Raw genomic sequence first — 22,624 nt, forward strand, 5'->3', positions numbered from 1 at the left:
TCATAACTTATTATAGTCTCAAAATCCTAGGCTCAAGTTACCTTCCCCCTTCCCAAGTAGCTAGGACTACAAAAGCAGCATCTACAGCTTTCAGAAAGGCACAGCAAGAACAAAATATCTCTTTCTAGAACATGGTTGAAGAAAATATAAAATACTTACCTGACTAGAGATGAAGGCCATCAAACCAGCAGGTGAAGAGATATTCTCCAACACCACTTCCATGCCAATCTTCACCTTCTCCAGGGTAGGGAGAATACCCTTTGGTGGAAATGCAGAACACTCACAGACACAGACACAGAAAAAGAAGATGGCTTATTTCACATATAACCCCTAGAGGGAATCTATGGTCTACCTTTTTGGAAAAATCGAAAGGAAGTTTGGAGTTGATGATGTCTGAACCAAACTTTTTGACATCTGAGTAAAGAGGGACAGTGAGATACACATGTCTTACAGTATTCCAATTATTACTGAAGATCTGATACTTTTCCAGCCAAACTGAAGTGTATATACTTAGTTATACATGGTTATCTATTTTATGATTACAAAGCATTCAATAAAAACTGTTGACAGTGCATGGTTTCAAAGTCTTTCACATGTCAAAAATGTTGTAAAAAATTACAATTTACCTAATTAACTTACAAAATATGTAATTATAGATAAAATGTAAAACAACAATAAAAGAAAACACGCAAACAAAATCATTTTTGAACTTGGAAAAGAAAAGAAAATCTTCAGGTGCCAGATTAAGAGGGAACTCATAGAGCAATGTGTTAGAGTTGTAGCTTGAGAGATTATAGAGGAATCAGATCAAGGTTTTCTTCTAGGGTTCTTACAGTTTTGGGCTTTACATTTAAGTCTCTAACCCATCATGAGTTGAATTGTGTATATGGTGGAAGGAGGGGGTCCAGTTTCAATTTTCTGCATATGACTAGCCAGTTCTCTCAGCACTATTTATTAAGTAGGGAATCCTTTCCCCATTGCTTGTTTTTGTCAGGTTTGTTGAAGATCAGATGTTTGTAGGTGTATGGTCTTATTTCTGGGTTTTCTATTATGTTCCATTGGCCTATGTGTCTGGCATGGGCAAAGATTTCATGACAAAGATGCCAAAAGCAATTGCAATAAAAGCAAAATTTTGCAAATAAGACCTAATTAAACTAAAGAGCTTCTGCACAGCAAAAGAAACTATCAACAGAGCAAACAGACAACCCACAGAATGGGAGAAAAGTTTTGCAGTCTATCCATCTGGCAAAGGTCTAATATTCAGCATCTATAACAAACAAATTTACAAGAAAAAAATAACAACCCCATTAAAAAATGGGCAAAGGACATGGACAGACACTTCTCAAAGGAAGACATACATGCAGCCAACAAACATTTAAAAAAGCTCACTGTCACTGATCATTAGAGAAATGCAAATTAAAACCACAATCAGATACCATCTCACACCAGTCAGAATGGCCATTATTGAAAAGTCAAAAAATAACACATGCTGGTGAGGTTGTGAAGAAAAAGGAATGCTTACACATTGTTGGTGGGAGTGTAAATTAGTTCAAACCTGTGGAAAGCAGTTTGGCAATTCCTCAAAGATCCAGAAATAGAACTACCATTCAACCTAGGAATCCCATTACTGAGTATATACCCAAAGAAATATAAATTGTTCTATCATAAAGACACATGCAAGTAGATGTTCTTTGCATCACTATTCACGATAGTAAAGACATGAAATCAAACAAGTACCCATCAGTATAGACTGAATAAAGAAAATGTGGTACATATATCCCAGGGAATGCCATGCAGATATTAAAAGGAACAAGATCAGCGGGGTGTGGTGGCTTACACTTGTAATCCCAGCACTTTGGGAAGCCTAAGTGGGCAGATCACAAGGTCAAGAGGTATTTTTAACATTCTTAAAGAAAAAAAAATTCAAGTGAGAATTTTATATCCTGTCAAACCAAACTTCATAAGCAAAGCTGAAATAAAATTGTTTCCATACAAGCAAGCACTAAGGGCATTTATTACCACTGGACCAGTCTTACAAGAAATCCTTAAGGGAGTTCTAAATATGGAAACAAAAGAATGACACCTGCTACCAGAAAACCGCTTAATTACATAGCCCACGGGACCTATAAAATAACCACACAATAGAAAGTACAAAGCAACAACTAATAACTTCACAATAGGATCAAAACCTCACATATCAAGATTAACCTTGAATGTAAACAGTCTAAACCCCCTACTTAAAAGATACAGAGTAATAAGTTGGATTTAAAAAAAAATACCTACCTTTTGCTGTCTTCAAAAGACCCATCTCATACATAATGACACCCACAGACTTAAAATAAGGGGTTGGAGAAAAATCTATCACAAAAACAGAAAACAAAAAAGAGGAAGAGTCCCTATTCTTACATCAGATAAAACAGACTGTAAGCCAGCAACAGTAAAAAATGACAAAGAAAGGCACTAAATAATGATTAAAGCATTCAATTCAACAAGACTTACCTATCCTAAATATATACACACACAACAATGGAGCACCCAGATTAATAAAACAAGTAGTTCTAGATCTACAAAAAGACTTAGACGATTGTAGTGGGGGACTTCAACACCCACTGACAGCATTTGACACATCATGGAGATAGAAAACTAACAAAAAGGTTCTGGACTTAAATTTGACCCTTGACCAATTGGATCTAATAGACATCTACAGAATACTCCACTCATTAACCACAGAATATACTTTCTTCTCATCTGCATCCATAACATACTCAATCACCTGCTTGGTTATGAAGCAAATCTCAGTCAACTCAAAAAACTTGAAATCATATCAACCACACTCTCAGACTACAGTTATATAAAAATAGAAATAAATACCAAGAACTTACCTAAATATCACACAATAACATAGAAATTAAACAACTTACTCCTGAATGATTTTTGAGGAAACAATAAAATTAAGTAATGAATCAATAAATCCTTTAAAATAAATGAAAACAGAGATACGACATACAAGAATCTCTGGGATATAGCAAAAACAGTGTTGAGAGGAAAGTTTATAGCACTAAACACCTACCTCGAAAAGTTAGAAAGCTCTCAAATTAACAATCTCACGTCAAAACTAGAGGAACTAGAAAAACAGGAACCAACTAACCCCAAAGCTAGCAGAAGAAAAGAAATAACTAAACTCAGAGCAGAACTGAATGAAATTGAAAGGAAAAGTCCACACAAAGAATCAATGAAACCGAAGTTTGTTCTTTGGCAGAATAAACAAGATCAATAGGGCATTTGCTAGATTAGCAGAAAAAAAAGAGAAGATTCCAATAAGCTCAACCTGAAATGACAAGGGTAACATTACAACCCATCTCACAGGAATACAAAAGATCTTCACAGATTATTATGAACCCCTCTATGCACACAAACTAAAAAATCTAGAAGAAATGGATGAATTCTGGAAACACACAATCTCCCAAGCTTCAATCAAGAAGAAATTGAAATCCTAAACAGACCAATATCAAGCTGCAAAATTGAATCAGTAATTTAAAAAACCCTACCAAAAAAAAAAAGAAAAACCCTAGGCCAAATAGAGTCAGAGCCAAATTCTACCAAACACACAAAAAGAGCTGGTACAAATTCTACTGGAACTATTCCAAAAAGTTGAGGCTAAGAGACTCCTCCCTAACTCATTTTATGTGGCAAACTTCATGCTGATACCAAAACCTGGCAAAGACCACAAAAAAAGAGAAAACTACAGGTCAATATTCCTTATAAACAGAGACACAAAAATCCTCAACAAAATACTAGCAAACCAAATCAAACAGCACATCAAACAGTTAATTCACCATGATCAACTTGGTTTCATTCCTGGGATGCAAAGTTGATTCAACATATTATATCAATAAATATGATTTACCATTTAAACAGAATTAAACAAAAACCATATGATCATCTCAGTAGATGCAGCAAGAGCTTTTGATAAAATTCAAGATCCTTTCATGATAAAAACCCTAGAGAGACTAGACATAGAAGGAACATATCGCAAAATAATAAGAGCCATCTATAACAAACTCATAGCCAACATCATACTGAATGGGAAAAAGCTGGAAGCATCCCCCTTGAGAACTAGAACAAAACAAGGATCCCTACTCTCCCACTCCTGTGCAACATAGTACTGAAAATCTAAGCCAGAGCAATCAGGCATGAGAAAGAAATAAAAGGCATCTAAATAGGAAAAGAAAAAATGAATGCATTTTTTCTTCACTGACAATGCGATTCTGTACCTACAAAGCCCTAAAGACTCCATCAAAATGCTACTGGAACTGGTAAACAATTTTTGCAAAGTTTCAGGGTACAAAATCAATGTACAAAAATCAGTAGCATTTCTATACACCAACAGCATCCAAAAATGCAATTCTATCAAAATATGCAATTCCATTTAAAGTAACCACAGAAAATAAAATAAAATACCTAAGAATACATCTAACCAAAGTGGTGAAAGATCTCCACAAAGAGAACTGAAAAACACTGCTAAAATAAATCATAGATAACACAAACAAATAGAAAAATATTCTATGCTTGTGAATTGGAAGAATCAAGACTGTTAAAATGGCCATACTGCTCAAAGCAATCAACAGATTCAATGCCATTCCTATCAAATTCCAAGGTCATTTTTCACAGAACTAGGAAAAAAAAAGTTCTACAATTCATATGGAACCAAAAAAAGAGCTTCAAAAGCCAAAATAATGATAAGCAAAAAGAACAAATCTGGAGGCATCACATTACCTGACTTCAAACTATACTATCAGGCCACAGTAACAAAAACAGCATGATACTGGTACAAAAACACCCATAGACCAATGGAACAGAGTAGAAAGCCACAGAAATAAAGCTGCAAACACACAGCCATCTAATTTTGGCAAAACGGACAAAAATAAGCTATGGGGAAATGACTCCCTATTCAATAAATGGTTCTGGGATAGATGGCTAGCCATATGCAGAAGAAACCAGATGCCAACCTTTCATCATATAGTAAAGTTATCTCAAGACAGATTAAAGATTTAAATGTAAGACCTCAAACTTCAAAATTCTGGTAGAAAACCTAAGAAACATTATTGTGGACATGTGCCTTGGGGAAGAATTTATGACTAGGTCCTCAAAAGTAATTGCAACAAAAACCAAAATTGGCAAGTGGGACCCAAATAAACTAAAGAGTTTCTGCACAGTAAAAGAAACTATCAATGGAGTTAAACAGCCTACAGAATGGGAGAAAATACTTATAAGCTATGCATCTGTCAAAGGCCTAATATTCAGAATATATAAGGAACTTAAACAATTCAACAAGCAAAAAGCAAATAACCCCATTGAAGAGTGGAAGAGGACATAGACAGACACTTCCTAAAAAAAAACATACAAGCAACCACCAAAGGTATGAAAAATGCTTAACATCACTAATCATCAGAGAAATGCAAATCAAAACCACAATGAAATACCATCTCACACCAGTCTGAATGGCTACTATTAAAAAGTCAAAAAACAACAGATGCTGGTGAAGCTGCAGAGAAAAGGGAATGCTTATATAGTATTGGTGGGAATATAAATTAGTTCAAGCACTGTAGAAAGCAGTTGGGAAGCTTCTCAAAGAACTTAACACAAAAGTACATTCAACCCAACAATCCTATTACTGGGTGTATATCCAAAGGAAAATAAATCACTCTACCAAAAAGACACATGCATGTGTATGTTAATTACAGCACTGTTCGTAGTAGCAAAGATATAGAATCAATCTAGGACCATCAATGGTGAATTGGACAAAGAAAACGTGGTACATATACATCAGGGAATCGATGCAGCTATAAAAAAGAATGGAATCATGTCTTTTGCAGCAATATGGGTGCAGCTGGAGGACTTATCCTCAGTGAATTAACATAGGAACAGAAAACCAAATACCACATGTTCTCAGTTATAAGTGAGAGCTAAATATTGGGTACACATTGACATCAAGATAGCAACAACAGACACTGGGGACTACTAGAGGAGGGAGGAAGGGGGACAAGAGTTAAACTATTAGGTAGTGTGTCCACTACCTGGGTGATGGGAGTAATCATACCCCAAACCTCAGTATCATGCAATATACCCATGTAACAAACCTGCACATGTATCCCCTGGATCTAAAATAAAAGTTGAAATTATAGGAACAGCAACAATAACAAAAATACCAAAAATTGGTAGAAGGAAATAAATAACAAAGATCAGAGCAGAACTAAACAAAATAGAGACTAAAAAAAATTCCAAAGAATAAGTAAAACAAAAAGTTGTTTTTTTTTTGGACAGATAAACAAAATTGACAAACCATTAGCTACACTAGAAAAAAAGAGAGAAAACCCAAATAAACTGAATCAGAAAGAAAAAAAGGAGACATTAACAACTGATTCCAAATAAGTAAAAAATATCATCAGAGATTATTATGAATAACTATATACTAACAAACTTGAAAATCTAGAGGAAATAAATACATTACTGGACACATACAACTTCCCAAGATTGAATCTGTAGGAAATAAGAAAGGACGTAGAGGAAATAAATACATTGCTGGACACATACAACTTAAAAAGATTGAACATGTAAGAAATAAGAAACCTGGGGAGGCCAATCCTGAGTAATGAATTTGAATCAGTAATAAAAGGTCTCCTAACAAAGAAAAGCCCAGGATTGGATGGCTTCACTGTCGAATTTTAACAAACTTACAAAGAATTAACACCAAATTCTCCTCCAACTATTCTAAAAAAATTGAAGAGAAAGAAACTCTCCTTAACTCATCCCACAAGGTCTGTATTACGCTGACACCAAAACCAGACATGGATGCAACAAGAAAAGAAAACTATCAGCCAATATCCCTGATGAACATAGATGCATAAATCTACAACAAAATACTAGAAAATTGAATTTAACAGCATATCCAGAAGATAATACACCATGATTTGGTGAGATTTATCTCAGGGCTTCAAGGATGGCTCAGCATATGCAAATCAATAATTATAACACATCACAATAAAATGAAGGATAAAACCAATAGATGGAGAAAAGCATTTGATAAAATTCAGCATTCCTTCTTGGAAAAAAAAAACTCTCAACAAATTAGGCATAGAAAGACTATATCTCCTCAACATAATAAAGCTCAGATATGACGAACCCACAGCTAACATCATACTAAATGGGCAAATTTGAAAGCTTTTCTATATGAACTTGAATAAGACAAGGATGCTTATTTTCACCACTCTTTTCAACATTGTACTGGAAGTCCTAACCAGAGCAACGGGGCAAGAGAAATAAATAAAAGACATTCAAATTATAAAAAGGAAGTCAAATTGTCCTTTTTTCCAGGTGGCATGATCTTATACCTAGAAAAACCTAAAGACTCCATCAATTAACTCTTAGATGTTATAAATGAAGTCAGTAAAGTTGCAGGATACAAAATCAACATACAAAAATAAGTAGCATTTCTTTACGCTAATAACAATCTCACTGAGAAATAAATCAATAAGCAAATTGCTTTTACAATATCTACGAGAAAATAAAATACCTAGGAATAAATTTAACCATGGGGGTAAAATGCCTCTACAAGGAAAACTACAAAACACTGAAGAAAGAAATTGAGGAGGACACAAATAGAAAGACATTCCATACTTATGGATCAGAAGAATTAATATTATTGTAAAAATGGCAATATTGCCTAAAGCAATCTACAGATTCAATACAATCTCTATCAAAACACCAATGTCATTGTTCACAGAAATTGGGAAAACATTCCTACAATTCAGATGGAACCAAAAAAGAGCCCAAATAGTCAAAGTGATCCTGAGCAAAAAGAACAAAGCTGGAGACATCATGCTACCTGACTTTAAAATATATTACTAGGCTATAATAACCAAAATGACATGGTATGTTTACATAAAAATAGACATGTAGACCAATGGAATAGAATAGAAAACCCAGAAATAAAGTTACTTATTTACAGCCAACTGATTTTTGACAAAAGCTCCAAGAACATATATTAGGGAAGGGATACCCTCTTCAATAAAATGGTGCTGGGAAATTTGAATATTCATATGCAGAAAGTGAAACTGCAACCCTATCTTTCACAATATACGAACATCATCGCAAGATAAAGATTTAAATGTAAGACCCAAAACTATAAAACCACTAGAAGAAAACATATGAGAAACTTCAGCATATTTTTGTAGGCAAAGATTTTATGGCTAAGGCCTCAAAAGCAAGGCAAATAAACCAAAAATAGACAAAGGAAACTGTATTAAACTAGAAAGCTTCTGCACAGCAAAGGAAATAATCAACAGAGTTAAGGGACAATCTGACGAATAGGAGAAAATATTTGAAAAATCTTCACCTGACAAGAAAGTGGTATCCAGAATGTAGAAGGAACTCGAACAATAGTTTTTTTTAAATATCCCATTAAAAAGTGGGCAAATGACATAAGTAGACGTTTCTCAAAAGAAGACATACAAATGGCCAACGGGCATATGAAAAATAAGTTAAATATCACTAATCATCAGGAGAATGTAAATCAAAGCCATAATAAGATATCATCTTACCCCAGTTGGAATGGCATTATTAAAAAGACAAAAAAACAGTGGATACTTGTGAGGATGCAGAGAGAAGGGAGCTCTTATACACTGTTTGTAGGATTGTAAATTAGTATAGCTATTATGAAAGACAGATGGAGAATTTTCAAAAAATGAATAATAGGACTCCCGTTGAGTTTAGTAATCCCACTATTGGATATTTATCCAAATGAAAAGAAGTCAGTTTATGTAAGAGATTCGTGCATCCCCATGTTTATTACAGCACTATTTACAATAGCAAAGAAACTGAATCAACCTAAGTGTTCATCAACAGATGAATGGATAAAGAAAATGTGTTATATATACACAATAGAATACCACACAGCCATAAAAAACAATGAAACAATGTTTGAAATGGATTCAAATGAATCCATTTGAAGCCATATGGATGGAATGGGAGGTCAGTATGTTAAGTCAAATAAGCCAGGCACAGAAAGACAAATATCACATGCTCTCCCTCATATGTGGGAGTGAAATGCTGATTTCTTGGAAGCAGATAGTTGAATGATTGTTACCAGAGGCTGGAAAGAGTGTGTGTGGGGAAAGGGTGATAAAGGGAAGTTGGTTAATGTGCAGAAACACACAGTTAGATGGACTGAGTAGGTTTTAATGTTCAATAGCGGAGTGGGATGACTATAGCTTAATAATAATGTATGGTATATTTGAAAATAGCTGGAAGAGAGGAGTTTAAAATTCCTAATACACAAAAGTGATAAAGTCTCAAGATGATGGATATCCTAAATACCCTGACTTGATTATTACACATCCTGTGCATGTAATAAAATGACACATGTACTCTATAAATGTGTAGAAGTATTACATATAAATAAATATATATATAAGATGAATATTTAGAAGAACATATTGGCTTGGACTGATGGCTCATGCGTGTAATCCCAGCAAGTTGCAAGACTGAGGCAGGTGGATGGCTTGAGCCCAGGAGTTCAAGACCAGCCTGGGCAATATAGTGAGACCCCATCTCTGTTAAAAAAAAAAAGAAGAAGAAGAAGAAGAAGAAGAACTTCTTATACATGGGTTAAGAAAGGATTCTTTCAGAAATGCACAATAGGATGACCCATAAGAAAATAAATAGATTAGGCCAGGCGCGGTGGCTCATGCCTGTAATCCCAGCACTTTGGGAGGCCAAGGCAGGTGGATAACCTGAGGTCAGGAGTTTGAGACCAGCCTGGCCAACTTGGTGAAACCCCGTCTCTACTGAATTATACAAAAATTGGCCGGGCATGGTGGTGCAGGCCTGTAGTCCCAGCTACTCGGGAGGCTGAGGCAGGAGAATCGCTTGAACCTGGGAGGCGGAGGTTGCAGTGAGCCAAGATTGTGCCATTGCACTCCAGCCTGGGTGACAGAGCGAGACTCTGTATCAGAAGAAAAAGAAAAGAAATAGATTAATATATTTGCTTACCTCAAAATTTAAACTTCTATATGACCAGTGATACTATGAGCCTAAAATTTTAAAAGTCACACACTGAGAGAATTTTATTTTTTTTTTGAGACAGAGTTTCGCTCTTGTCTCCCAGGTTGGAGTGCAATGGCATGATCTCAGCTGGCATTACAGGTGCCCGCCACCATGCCCAGCTAATTTTTGTATGTTTAGTAGAGACGGGGTTTCACCATGTTGGCCAGACTGGTCTCAAACTCCTGACCTCAGGTGATCCACCAGCCTTGGCCTCCCAAAGTGCTGGGATTACAGGCGTGAGGAGCCACCATGCCCGGCTGAGAATTTTTAATAAAGGCTATAATCTTTGATAATCAAAAAATAAAAAAAGAAAAGAAAGAGACAAGAAAAAAAATCAGGGAGGGAGAAAGAGAGAAAGAAAAGAAATAAAGCAGCCCAAGAGAAAAAAAGTCAAATGTCAGAAACAGTAATTTAGGAAAGAAAAATCTGAATGGTCAACAAGAAAATGAAAGACGCTGAAACTTATTAACAACAAGCAAGGAGCTGCAAATTAAAACTACACTGAGATAACATTTTATACCCATCATATTGCCAAAAAAAATGTAAGCCTTACAAAATGAAGCATTGGGAAAGGTGTGCAACAATGGAAACATGTATACTCTGCCTCTGATCCTGTGAAATGTACATTGGTACAACCACTTTAGAAAATATCTTGGTAATATCTATTGAAGCTGAATATGTGCATACCTTATGATCCAGCAAGTACACTCTCTATGTATACAAGAATGTTCCTTTTAATATTATTTGTAATGAAAAACAATGACAAAAAAAATGAGCATCAATAGGAAAAGGGGTGAATAAATTGTGGTATGAACAGCAGTTGTAACCTAACACACAAACACACACATAGACACACATACACACACACACAAACGTATACATAAAGGAGGGTACAAAAAATGTATTGTCAGGTAATATGCTGAATGACACAAGAGCATTTATATAAACTTTTATAAACACAAAAAGCAATCCAATATATTGTCAGTTGAGATACACACACATATGTATGTGAAAACATTAGAACACAGATTGACTGGAAGGAATCAAAACAATATCTTGGCATTGATTAAAGGAGGGAAAGAGTGGGTAATGGATTTGAGGAACGAAGACCTTCATTTACTCTGTATCTTTCTACATGAAATAGAGTATGTGTATATTTGTGTAAATGTGTATGCATCTGTGTGTATTTGTCTTCTATATATATTAAATATATAATATATTAAATATATATGTTAATATTATAAAAAGTTATCATTTGTAATTTCGGGAGAGTGTTTTTACACAAATTTTGCATTTTTCTGCTTTTTAGCATTAAAAAAATAAAAACCTAAGTGTGAATCAGATGCTGAGTTATGATAATTTGAGGCCAAGACTAACCAAGGCATTAGAATTCTAAGAAGGAGGCCTGAAAAACACTGTGCATCAAAAATGGTAATTTACCTGCCCCCCTAAAAGGAAGTCAAATCACAGTGTCAGGTTCCAGCTGTGCTGCTAGTTAACACTGCAGCTCAGAGAATGGAGTGTTTTCGTGGAGGAAGTGTTTTGAGGATGCTGAGGCAGAGCTGCAGCCAGGGACTTTGGGGAAATGAAGTTCAGTAGAAAGTAGAATGCAGAAGAGAATTTTCACTAGGCCAGGGGAGGTCAGCAAGGTAAAGCAAACAAAACCCTGAAGAGCTGAATACAGAGAAAATACGTCTATTTGGAGACCACTGCACATTTTTCCTTAGGCCAGTCCCTCTCCCGCTTCCATTCTCCTCCTCATTTCATCCTTTCCTCTTTTTCTAGTAAGGGAACAGAAAGAACATGGAAGTTAAGGTGTGGGAGGAGGTGACACAGAAATTTGTCTTTTATGTTTTGATTTTTGTGCTTTCTAAAATAACATATTTGCTCTTATTATCTCTTCTTGCCTAAAGCAGATGAAAATATCTTGAGTGCCTCCTAAAACTATGAAACTTTAAGGCAAAATAAACTTGGTTTTATGCCTTAGGAAATACCATTTCATGATCTATGCAAAGTTTTTCTGTGAAATTTGAGAAAAAATTGTTTACAAGTAAAAATTGGAGGCATTGCCCTAACTTTAAATATCATATACTGTACTAAGTTTAACATTTGCCTTTTCTGAAATGTAAAATGGCATACTTTTTTTTTCTGTATCTATCCCTAATGTGTTGAAAATTTACTTTAAAAATCACTAGCAATATATGGTCAAAAGTGACAGAATATATTTTCACTTAGAAGCTTTTGTTACATTTATTTATGAAGATACTTTTAAAAATTTTCCTTTTTAATATAGCTATTGAGGAAAAAAATCATATGTAATTAAAGCAAATTAAATCATTTGTAATCCTACCAATGTTCGAGAAGTTAAGTCTAAACAAATTTATTTTATTTTATTCTATGGCTTCTAACCAAAGGAAGAGCTGAGTTAACACCAAATTTTAATTCACTGTGACCTTCGTGCTATTAAAGGTTGTTTCTGGCTTGTGAAGACCTTTCTGGGCCTGCCTCATTATCTATCTGGTTCTGAGAAGAACCTAGAATTTCAAAAGAAGATGTCAAGGGAACTGTTACTCTTAATGAAACTCAAGTTTTCCAACTAAAATGGAGTAAGAGAATTCTTGGAGCCTGAGCTCTTCTTTCAACAGGAGGCTAATGAGGACCTTTTGGGATTTCACTTTGCTGTGCTGATTCTTCTTGTCCTACATTTCTTTCTAGGGTCTTCTGTGCTAATGATTCTTTTATTGCTACAGTGTTACCTACAGCACTTTCTACCTACTATATCTCACTGGAAGTGATTGTTCTACTGTCATAATTCCTTTGTTCTTTGAAGCACATGGTTGCAATTTTCAGAATGAGAGAAAAGCCATCATAGTTTGCAAGTTCTAGAATAAAAAGATGTTTGGGAGACACCTGCCAATAAGTATAAAACTATATTTTCTTCTTAATGAAAACACTTAAAAGCAAGATATATATTTATACATCTGCCACTAGAGTCAACTAAACACACACACACACACACACACAGAGCTAACACTTTGATTGCATGACTTAGAATAAAAATATTTGATTAATTAATACACTAAGCTGAGAGAATGTATTTAATTACCTTCATCATATTTATTAAAAATATGAAAGAAAAGACAAGCCTCTTACAATTTATTTTGAATTTTGTGAAATAGCTTATGGGTAATAATCTGTATATATCCTTCAATTCATTTAGAATATAAACCTGTGTTAACTGCCTGTGAAAGATTAATGAATGAAGACTCAATATCATAAATAGATACTTAGTGGAGTTTAAAATTTCACCTAAAGCAAGGAGGTTGATTTTTACAAATTCATTAAATAGGTTGTTTTGATAATAATTCACATGCAAAGTCCTATCAGTAACATTTTGACCAATTCTCTATGATTCACGTTCTAGGAACATCACATGGTGAGACTAAAACCTGAACCTTGGATTTGTTTGACTTTAACACCTATGTTCTTTCAATTACCTTGATGGTAGAAGAAGAAAAGAAGAGATTCCTCAAGTAAAGAGAGTGGTGCCAGCAACATCTTGGAGACTAGAAACAGCGTAGTGTGTGCAAGAAACCACAAGTATTTAAGGCATTGCTGGAGGTTTACTCCTCAGGCATAGGTAGAACAGCAGCCAGAAATCACACATGCCATGCTAAAGAGAAGAAAATGAATCTTGTGAGCAGTACAGAGCCACTAAAGTATTTTAAGCAAATAAGATACATGGTAATATTTGCGATTTAAATATCAGTAGATTGACTGCAGCAGGGGCCCATCTAGAGCAGCTGCTGCTAAGACACGGGCTGCAGTGGGGAGGTGCTGATGGGGCTATAATGTTTCACAGAGAAGGCAGGAGCCACCCTCCCTACTCCATGGAGCAGACAGGAACCTGCCCTCCCCAGGTGCCCTGCAGCTGCCTTGCCATGGCTCTGGACCCTCTGGTCCCCAGCATCTCTGTGCTCTTGGGGGCCTGGGAAAACTCCCCAAGTCTCTCACAGGCTTCCTGGGTGCAGCTGCAGCTGCCCTCCCAGGTGCAGGACCTGAGTGCAGTCTGCACCCTCAGGAGCCAGGAAGAACCCCTGTCCCCAGAGGCTCAGGGGTGTATGTTCCCACTGCCTGGCCTATCCCGTTCCTGGCGCTGGTTCTGATCTCAGAGTGGGGTTGGGGCCAAGCCCAGGCACTGTCACAGCCGGGCTGGATGTGTGCACACTTGAGGCTGCTATGACACGCCAGCCCTGTGCTGCCTTGGCCCCCTTTGGACTTTGGGCACTGAGGAGCATGGGAGAGGAAGCCCAGGTGGGGGCTAAGGGTGGCTGGGTGCTGGCCTGAAGGTGCACCTTGGTGCTGGCAGCCTTGGCACCATGGACCTCAGCAGAAGGCAGACAGGCTCCTGGGTTGAAGGGGGTGGATCCCTGGTGAATCCTCAACTTCAGGCCAGGCTGCCAGTCCTACAGACTAGAGGGGGAACCCATGGTACTTTTTCCTGGGCTTGACCATGGCTGCTCATGGGCCAGTCAGCAGGCACTTTCCCTGCTCTGAAGACCATGAAAATCCCAGAGTCAGCCAGAGCAGGGCAGACATTGGGAAGACAAGCTGCAGAGAGAAGTTACCCTCTGCAGGGCCTCCATGCTGAGAGCTGCAGACAACAGGAGGACCAGCTAGAGAGAGGAGCTACCGTCTCTGCTGACAGCAAACGCTTGTCAGAATGACCTACCTGCAGAGAGGATCCACCCACTCCAGGCCTCTTCTCTGCTGAAAGTTGAACACTCAGCCGGGCAACCTGCCTACAAAGAGGAGTTCCCCACTGCTGGTCTCCTCTAAGCTGTTCTAACACTCAATAAAGCTTCTCTTTGTCTTGCTCACCCTCCACTTGTCTGTGTACTTCATTCTTCCTGGAGGCAGGACAAGACCTCAGGCAAAGGCATCACTGGCCATAGAGGTTTCCGGCCAGAAAAATGACACCCCAATGATCCTGTGACAGTAAGATTTGCAATTTAAATATCAGTAGTCAAAAAAGGATGGATTTTTGGAGATTGTTGGAATAATCCTAGTTTTCACCTAAGATCCTTCAGGAGATAATTCATGGTAGAATGATTTACAGGAGAAGGTTTGAGAAATGTTTCAGAGGTAAGATGAGGTGTTGTTACAGACAGACTGGTTACTAGGAAGAACAGTATGCTAGGATACATAATGAGAAAATCAGTCGCAGGTGTCTGAGTTAGAGTACACAGTCCAGGAGTTGTAAGCTGAGTCTTGGCTCCCTAAAATCTTCCAGAAATGAAGCCAGTCAGCTGAACTCAACTTAAATCACAATCAAACCCTCAAGTTCATCAAGTTGGATAAAAGAAAAAAAAACTTACCCAAACGACAGTAACTTCAAAGACTGAAGAAACATCAGCCCACAAAGATGAAAAGGAACAAGTGCAAGAGCTCTGACAACTCAAAAAGCCAGTGTACCTTCTTTCCAGCAAATGACTGCACTAGGCCTCCAGGAAGGAATCTGAACTGGGCTGAAATAGCTTCAATGAAAGAAATAGATATCAAAATATGGATAGGAATAAAGATCATGGAGATGGAAGAGTACATTGAAACTCAATCCAAGGAAGCTAATAATCACAATAAAATAAAACAGAAGCTGACAGACAAAATACACATTATAGAAAAGCTTTAAACTGACCAGATGGAGCTGAAAAACACACTGTAAGAATTTTATAATGCAATCAGTCATATTAATAGGAGAATAGGTCAGCTGAGAAAGGAGTCTCAGAGCTTGAAGACTCGCTTTCTGAAATAAGAGACAGGAGAGAATAGAGAAAAAATAATGAAAAGCAATGAATAAAACCTCTGAGAAATAAAGGATTGTGTAAAGAGACCAAATCTATGACTCAATAGTGTCACTCAAGAGAGATGGGGAGAATAGAAGCAACTTGGAAAACATATTACAGGATATTATCCATGAGAACTTCTCCAATCTAGCTAGAGAGGCCAATATTCAAATTCAGGAAATGCAGATAACCCCAGGAAGATACTCCACAAGAAGATCATCACCAAGACACATAATCATCATATTCTCCAAGGTCAAAATGAAAGAAAACATTTTAAAGGCAGCTAGTAAGAAAGGTCAGGTCACCTACAAAGGGAAGCCCATCAGACTAACTGTGGATCTCTCAGCAGAAATCCTATAAGCCAGAGGGACTGGGGGCTGGTATCCAATATTCTTAAAGAAAATAAATTCTTAAAGAAAAGAAATTTTTAAAGAAAAGAAAAATATTCTTTTTTTTGAGACAGAGTCTCGCACTGTTGCCTGGGCTGGTGTGTAGTGGCATGATCTCAGCTCACTGCCACCTCTGTCTTCCAGGTTCAAGTGATTCTCTTGCCTCAGCCTCCTAAGTAGCTAGGTTTACAGGCGCCACCACTACACCCATCTAATTTTTTGTATTTTTAATAGAGACAGTTTCACTATATTGGCAAGGCTGATCTCAAATTCCTGACCTCGTGAACTGCCCACCTCGGCCTCCCAAAGTGTTGAGATTACAGGCATGAGCCACCACATGTGGCCAAGAAAATAAATTCTAACTAAGAATTTCATATCTTACAAAACTAAGCTTCATAAGTGAAGGATAAATAGGATTATTTTCAGACAAGCAAGTGGTGAAGGAATTTATTACCACCAGACCTACTTTATGAGAGTTCCTGAAGGAAGCACTAAATATGGGTAAGAAGACCTTTACCAGCCTCTACAAAAACACTTAAGTACACAGACCAGTGACACTGTAAAGCAATTACACAAAAAGTCTGCAAAATATTCGGCTAACATCATGATAACAGGATCAAATCCATACACATCAGCACTAACCCTGAAATGGGCTAAATGCCCCAATTAAAAGGCATAGTGTGACAAGCTGGATAAAGAACCAAGACCCAATGGTATGCTGTCTTCAAGAGACCCATCCACAGATAATGACACCCATAGGCTCAAAATAAAGGGATGGAGAAAAATTTACCAAGGTAATGGAAAACACAAAAAAGCAGTGGTTGCAACCCTAATTTCAGACAAAACAAGCTTTAAACCGACAAAGATCAAAAAAGGCAAAGAAGGAAATTACATAATGATAAAGAGTTCTATTCAACAAGAAGACCTATCTATTCTAAGTATATATGCATCCAACAGAGGAGCACCCAGATTCATAAAGTAAGTTCTTAGAGACCTTCAGACAGACTTAGACTCCCACCTAATAACAGTGGGAGACCTCAACACCACGCTGACAGTTTATCAAGACAGAAAATTAACCAAGATATTCAAGACTTTAACTCAGCACTGAATCAAATGGACCTGCTAGACATCTACAGAGCTCTCCACCCTAAAACGACAGAATATACCTTCTTCTCATTGCCACATGGCACATACTCTAAAATTGACCACACAATGAGACATAAAATAATCCTTAGCAAATACAAAAGAACTAAAATCATACCAATCACTCTCCCTGACCCTGACACAAAAAAATTAATAATCAAGTCTAAGAAAATTGCTCAAAACCATACAGTTACATGGAAATTAAATAACCTGCTCCTGAATGACATTTGGGTAAATAATGAAATTAAGGCAGCAATCAAAAAGTTATTTGAAACTAATAAGAACAAAGAAACAACATACCAGAATCTCTGGGACACAGCTAAGGCAGTGTTAAGATGGAAATTTATAGCACTAAACACCCACATCAAAAAGGTAGAAAGATCTCAATTTAACAACCTAACATCACAACTAAGAGAAGTAGCAAACCGAGAGCAAACTAACTCCAAAAATCAGCAGAAGACAAGAAATCACCAAAACCAGAACTGAACTAAAGGAGACTGAAACACACAAAAACCATTAAAAAGATCAACAAGTCTACTAGTTGTCTTTTTAAAAAATTAATAAAATAGATAGAACACTAGCTAGATTAATGAAGAAGAGAAAAGATCCAAATAAACACAATTAGAATGACAAAGAGGATATTACCACTGACCCCACAGGAATAGAAATAACCATCAGAGAATACTGTGAACACCTCTATGCATACAAACCAGAAAATTTAGAAGAAATGATAAATTCCTGGACATATACACCCCGCAAAGACTAAACCAGGAAGAAATTGAATCCCTGAATAGACAAATAACAAGCTCCAAAATGGAATCAGTAATAAATAGCCTACTAACCAAAAAAATCCCTGGACCAGACAGATTCACAGCTGAATTCTACCAGATGTACAAAGAGGAGCTGGTACCATTTCTACTAAAACTATTCCAAAAAAAATGAGAAGGATGGACTCCTTTCTAATTCGTTCTATAGGCCAGCATCATCCTGATACCAAAACCTGGCAGAGACACAACAAAAAAAGAAAATTCAAACCAATATTCTTGATGGACACTGATACAAAAAGTCCTCAACAAACACTGACCAACCAAATCCAGCAGCATGTCAAGAAGCTTTCCATCACAGACAAGTAGGCTTTATCCCTGGGATGCATGGTTGCTTCAACATATGCAAATCAATAAAGGTGATTCATCACATGAACAGAACTAAAGACAAAAACCATATGATTATTTCAGTAGATTCAGAAAAAGCTCTCAATAAAATTCAACACCCCTTTATATTAAAAACTCTCAATAAACGAAGTATTGAAGGAACATACCTCAAAGTAATAAGAACCATCTATGACAAACCCATAGCCAACATCATATAACTGGGCAAAAGCTGGAAGCATTCCCCTTGAAAACAAGCATGAAACAAGGATGCTTTCTTTCATCACACCTATTCAACACAGTATTGGAAATCTTGAGCAGAGCAATCAGGTAAGAGAAAGAAATAAAGGCCATTGAAGTAGGAGGAGAGGAAGTCAAACTATCCCTGTTTTCAGAAGACATAATTCTATATGTAGAAAACTTCACAGTCTGTCCAAAACTCCTTCAGCCAATAAACAACTTGAGCAGAATCTCAGGATACAAAATCAACATACAAAAATCACTAGCATTCCTATACATTAACAATAGTCAAAGTGAGAGACAAATCAGGAATACATTCTCATTCACAATTGCCACAAAAAGAATAAAATACCTAGGAATACAGCTAAACAGGTAGGTAAAAGATCTCTACAAAGAGAACTACAAAACACTGGTCAAATGAATCAGAGATGACACAAACAAATGGAAAACCATTTCATACTCATGGATAGGAAGAATCAATATTGTTAACATGGCCATATTACCCAAAGCAATTTATAGATTCAACCCTATTCCTATCAAACTACCAGTGATATTCTTCACAGAACTAGAAAAAACTAGTTTAAAATTCACATGAAACCGAGAAGGAGTCAGAAAAGCCAAGGCATTCCTAAGCAAAAAGAACAAAGTTGGAAGCATCATAGTACGCAACTTCAAACTATACTAATGGGCTATAGTAACCAAAACATAATGGTACTGGTACAAAAACAGACACATAGACCAATGGAAAAAAATAGAAGGCCCAGAATAAGGCTGCACACTTACAACCATCTGACCTTCAACAAAGCTGACAAAAGCAAGCAACGGGGAAATGACTCCCTAGTCAATAAATAGTGCTGGGATAACTGGCTAGCCATATGCAGAAGATTGAAACTGGACCCCTTCATCACAACATACACAAAAATCAACTTGAGATGGATTGAAGACTTAAATGTAAAACGCAAAACTATAAAAAACCTTGGAAGACAACCTAGGCTTCTGCACAGCAAAAGAAACTGTCAACAGAGTAACAGACAACCTACGGAATAAGACAAAGTTTTTGCAAACTATGCATTAACAAAAGTCTAATATCTGGCATCTATATGGAACTTCAATAATTTCAAGAAAATAACAGTAAAAAGTCTACAAAGAACATGAACAGACACTTCTCAAAAAAAGATATGCATGTGGCCAACAAGAATGTGAAAAAAAGCTCAATATCACTGATCATTAGAAAAAAGAAAATCAAAACCACAATGAGATATCATCTCACATCAGTCAGGATGGCTATTATTGAAAAGTCAAAAAATAACGCATGCTGGCCAGGTTGTGAAGAGAAAGGCAAGCTTACACATTGTTGGTGGGTGTAAACTAGTTCAACCCCTGTGGAAAGCAGTGTGGCAATTCCTCAAAGAGCGAGAAACAAAACTACAATTCGACCCAGCAATCCCATTACTGAGTACGTACCAAAGGAATATAAATTGTTCTATCATAAAGACACATGCAAGGCCAGGCACGGTGGCTCACGCCTGTAATCCCAGCACTTTGGGGCGCCGAGGCAGGTGGATCACAGGGTCAGGAGATCGAGACCATCCCGGCTAACACGGTGAAACCCCGTCTCTGCTAAAAAAAAAAAAAAAAAGACACATGCAAGTATATGTTCATTGCAGCACTATTCACAATAGCAAAGACATTAAATCAACCTAAATGCCCATCAATGGTAGACTGGATAAAGAAAAAGTGGTACATATAACACCATGGAATACCAAGCAGTCACAAAAGAGCCATAAAACAGATCATACCCTTTGCAGGAATGTGAATGGAGCTGGAGGCCATTAGCCTTAGCAAACTAGAGCAGGAACAGAAAACTAAATACTGCATGTCGTCACTTAAAAGTAGGAGCTAAATGATGAGAACCATGGACACATAGAGGGGAACAGCAGACACTAGGGCTACTGGAGGATGGACGGTGGGAGGAGGAAGAGGAGCAGGAAACATAACTAATGGGTACTAGGCCTAATACCTAGGTGATAAAATAATCTGTACAATAAACCCCCATGACAGGAGTTTACCTATATTACAAACCTGCAGATGTACCCCTGATCCTAAAATAAAAGTTTTTTTAAAGGTGCTTATTGTCCAATGTGAATGGCACATATGTAAATACAAATTAATGGTGACAAAAGTAATGATACAAATATATGCAATATCCAGTAAGAGCATAGAGGAAAGAATGAATTTATTAGTTTATGTTTATTTATTCAAGAATGTATTTAAAGTGGCTCACAACATGAAATAAAAGGAAAAAAATGAATACCGGAGTCGTAAATCCAGAGGAAAAAAATAACTTTGCGTAGATAATTTGACCTCAACAATATATGGGTGTACAGAATACATAGTTAAGGTCTGGAAAAATGCCAGAATAAGCGTTTGGCCTCTAAGCTTTTTGGAAGGTAAGAAAAATGAGAACATAATCAATTACACTATTTGTATTATCTCTGAAGAAAAAGAAAATGAACCTATTCCTAGTGCTGAAATGAAAGTTTTTCCTTGTAGGTGATCAAAAAAAGAACAACGTGCCATCCTCAACAACATCCATATATTATATCGACTTCATAGTGCTATTTCTTATAGTGGCTTCTACCATGGACCAATGATGACATAATGCCAAATTATATACAATAAAAGCAGTTTTACAAGAGGACAGACCATATGGTCCAGATGTGTAAATTTCTGCTTGTGAAGCTTATTCTTAGGATTTTTTTTTTTTTTTTGTATCTATAGGAACACATGGACTATATATATATCACTCAGGCAATCCTTTGCAAATTTATATTGCCCAACTAAGCATTTGATGAGTATTAAGCAACAGTGAGTTCAAGGTTATAGTCCTTAACCATCACTTAGGGTGCAGCTATTTTAGTCTACTGATTAAATAATGGAAGTGCTTAACTCCCTTCGTGGATGGGTTCAGAGGAAAGGGACCACGGAACTTAGACTGTTCTTAAAAATTGTGGTAAAATACGCACACCATGAAATTTATCTTGACCATTTTTGAATGTACTGTTCAGTGGCATTAAATACATTCACATTGTTTTGCTACTAATCCACCCCCACAGAACTCTTTTTATCTTACAAATCTGAATGTCTGTGCCTGTTATACAATAACTCCCCATTCCTCCCTCCCTCAGCCCCTGCCAGCCACTGTTTTAATATTTATCTATATGAATTTGACTACTCTAGGTACCCTCATAAAAGTGGAACCACACAGAACAAAAATATAGAATACTTCATGAATTTGCACGTCATTCTTGCTCAGAGGCCATGCTAATTGTCTCTCTGTTGTTCTAATTTTAGTATATGTACTGCCCAAGCAATCACTTTGGCTGGTTTTGGACAGAAGAACAGGAGCTCATCAAACTTAAAATGGGGAAAACTCCTGCATGAAGGCAAGATGGTATAGTAATAATATTTTCCTTCCACTTGAAGACTGGGACAAAAAGGGACACTGAATGAGATGAGGTTAAAGAGACAGGAAGAAGCCAAACTCTAAAGGGCTTTGTAAAACCATGTTTAATTAAGAGCTTGGACTTATAGACAATAAGAATGGAATAGGGAATTAAAATTTGTATTTAAGAAAAATAATTCCAGGAAAAAAAGGAGGCCTGGAAGAGGATAAAAATCTAAAAAAGACCAATTCGAAGGCAATGGCAAATATCTAAACAAGGTTTTCCTTCTTTTTTTTTTTTTTTTTTTCCCA

General features: G+C 36.8%; 1 non-coding gene across 1 annotated transcript; it reads right to left on the reverse strand.

The window, feature by feature from the left end:
• Positions 1-22,138: 22,138 nt before the first annotated feature.
• LOC112133568 (U6 spliceosomal RNA) lies at positions 22,139-22,245 on the reverse strand. Its single transcript, XR_002915209.1, has one exon. It is a non-coding gene; the product is annotated as a U6 spliceosomal RNA (small nuclear RNA).
• Between the last annotated feature and the right edge of the window lie 379 nt (positions 22,246-22,624).

This window comes from Pongo abelii, chromosome 4, assembly GCF_028885655.2.
Source record: "Pongo abelii isolate AG06213 chromosome 4, NHGRI_mPonAbe1-v2.0_pri, whole genome shotgun sequence".
NCBI lineage: Eukaryota > Metazoa > Chordata > Mammalia > Primates > Hominidae > Pongo > Pongo abelii.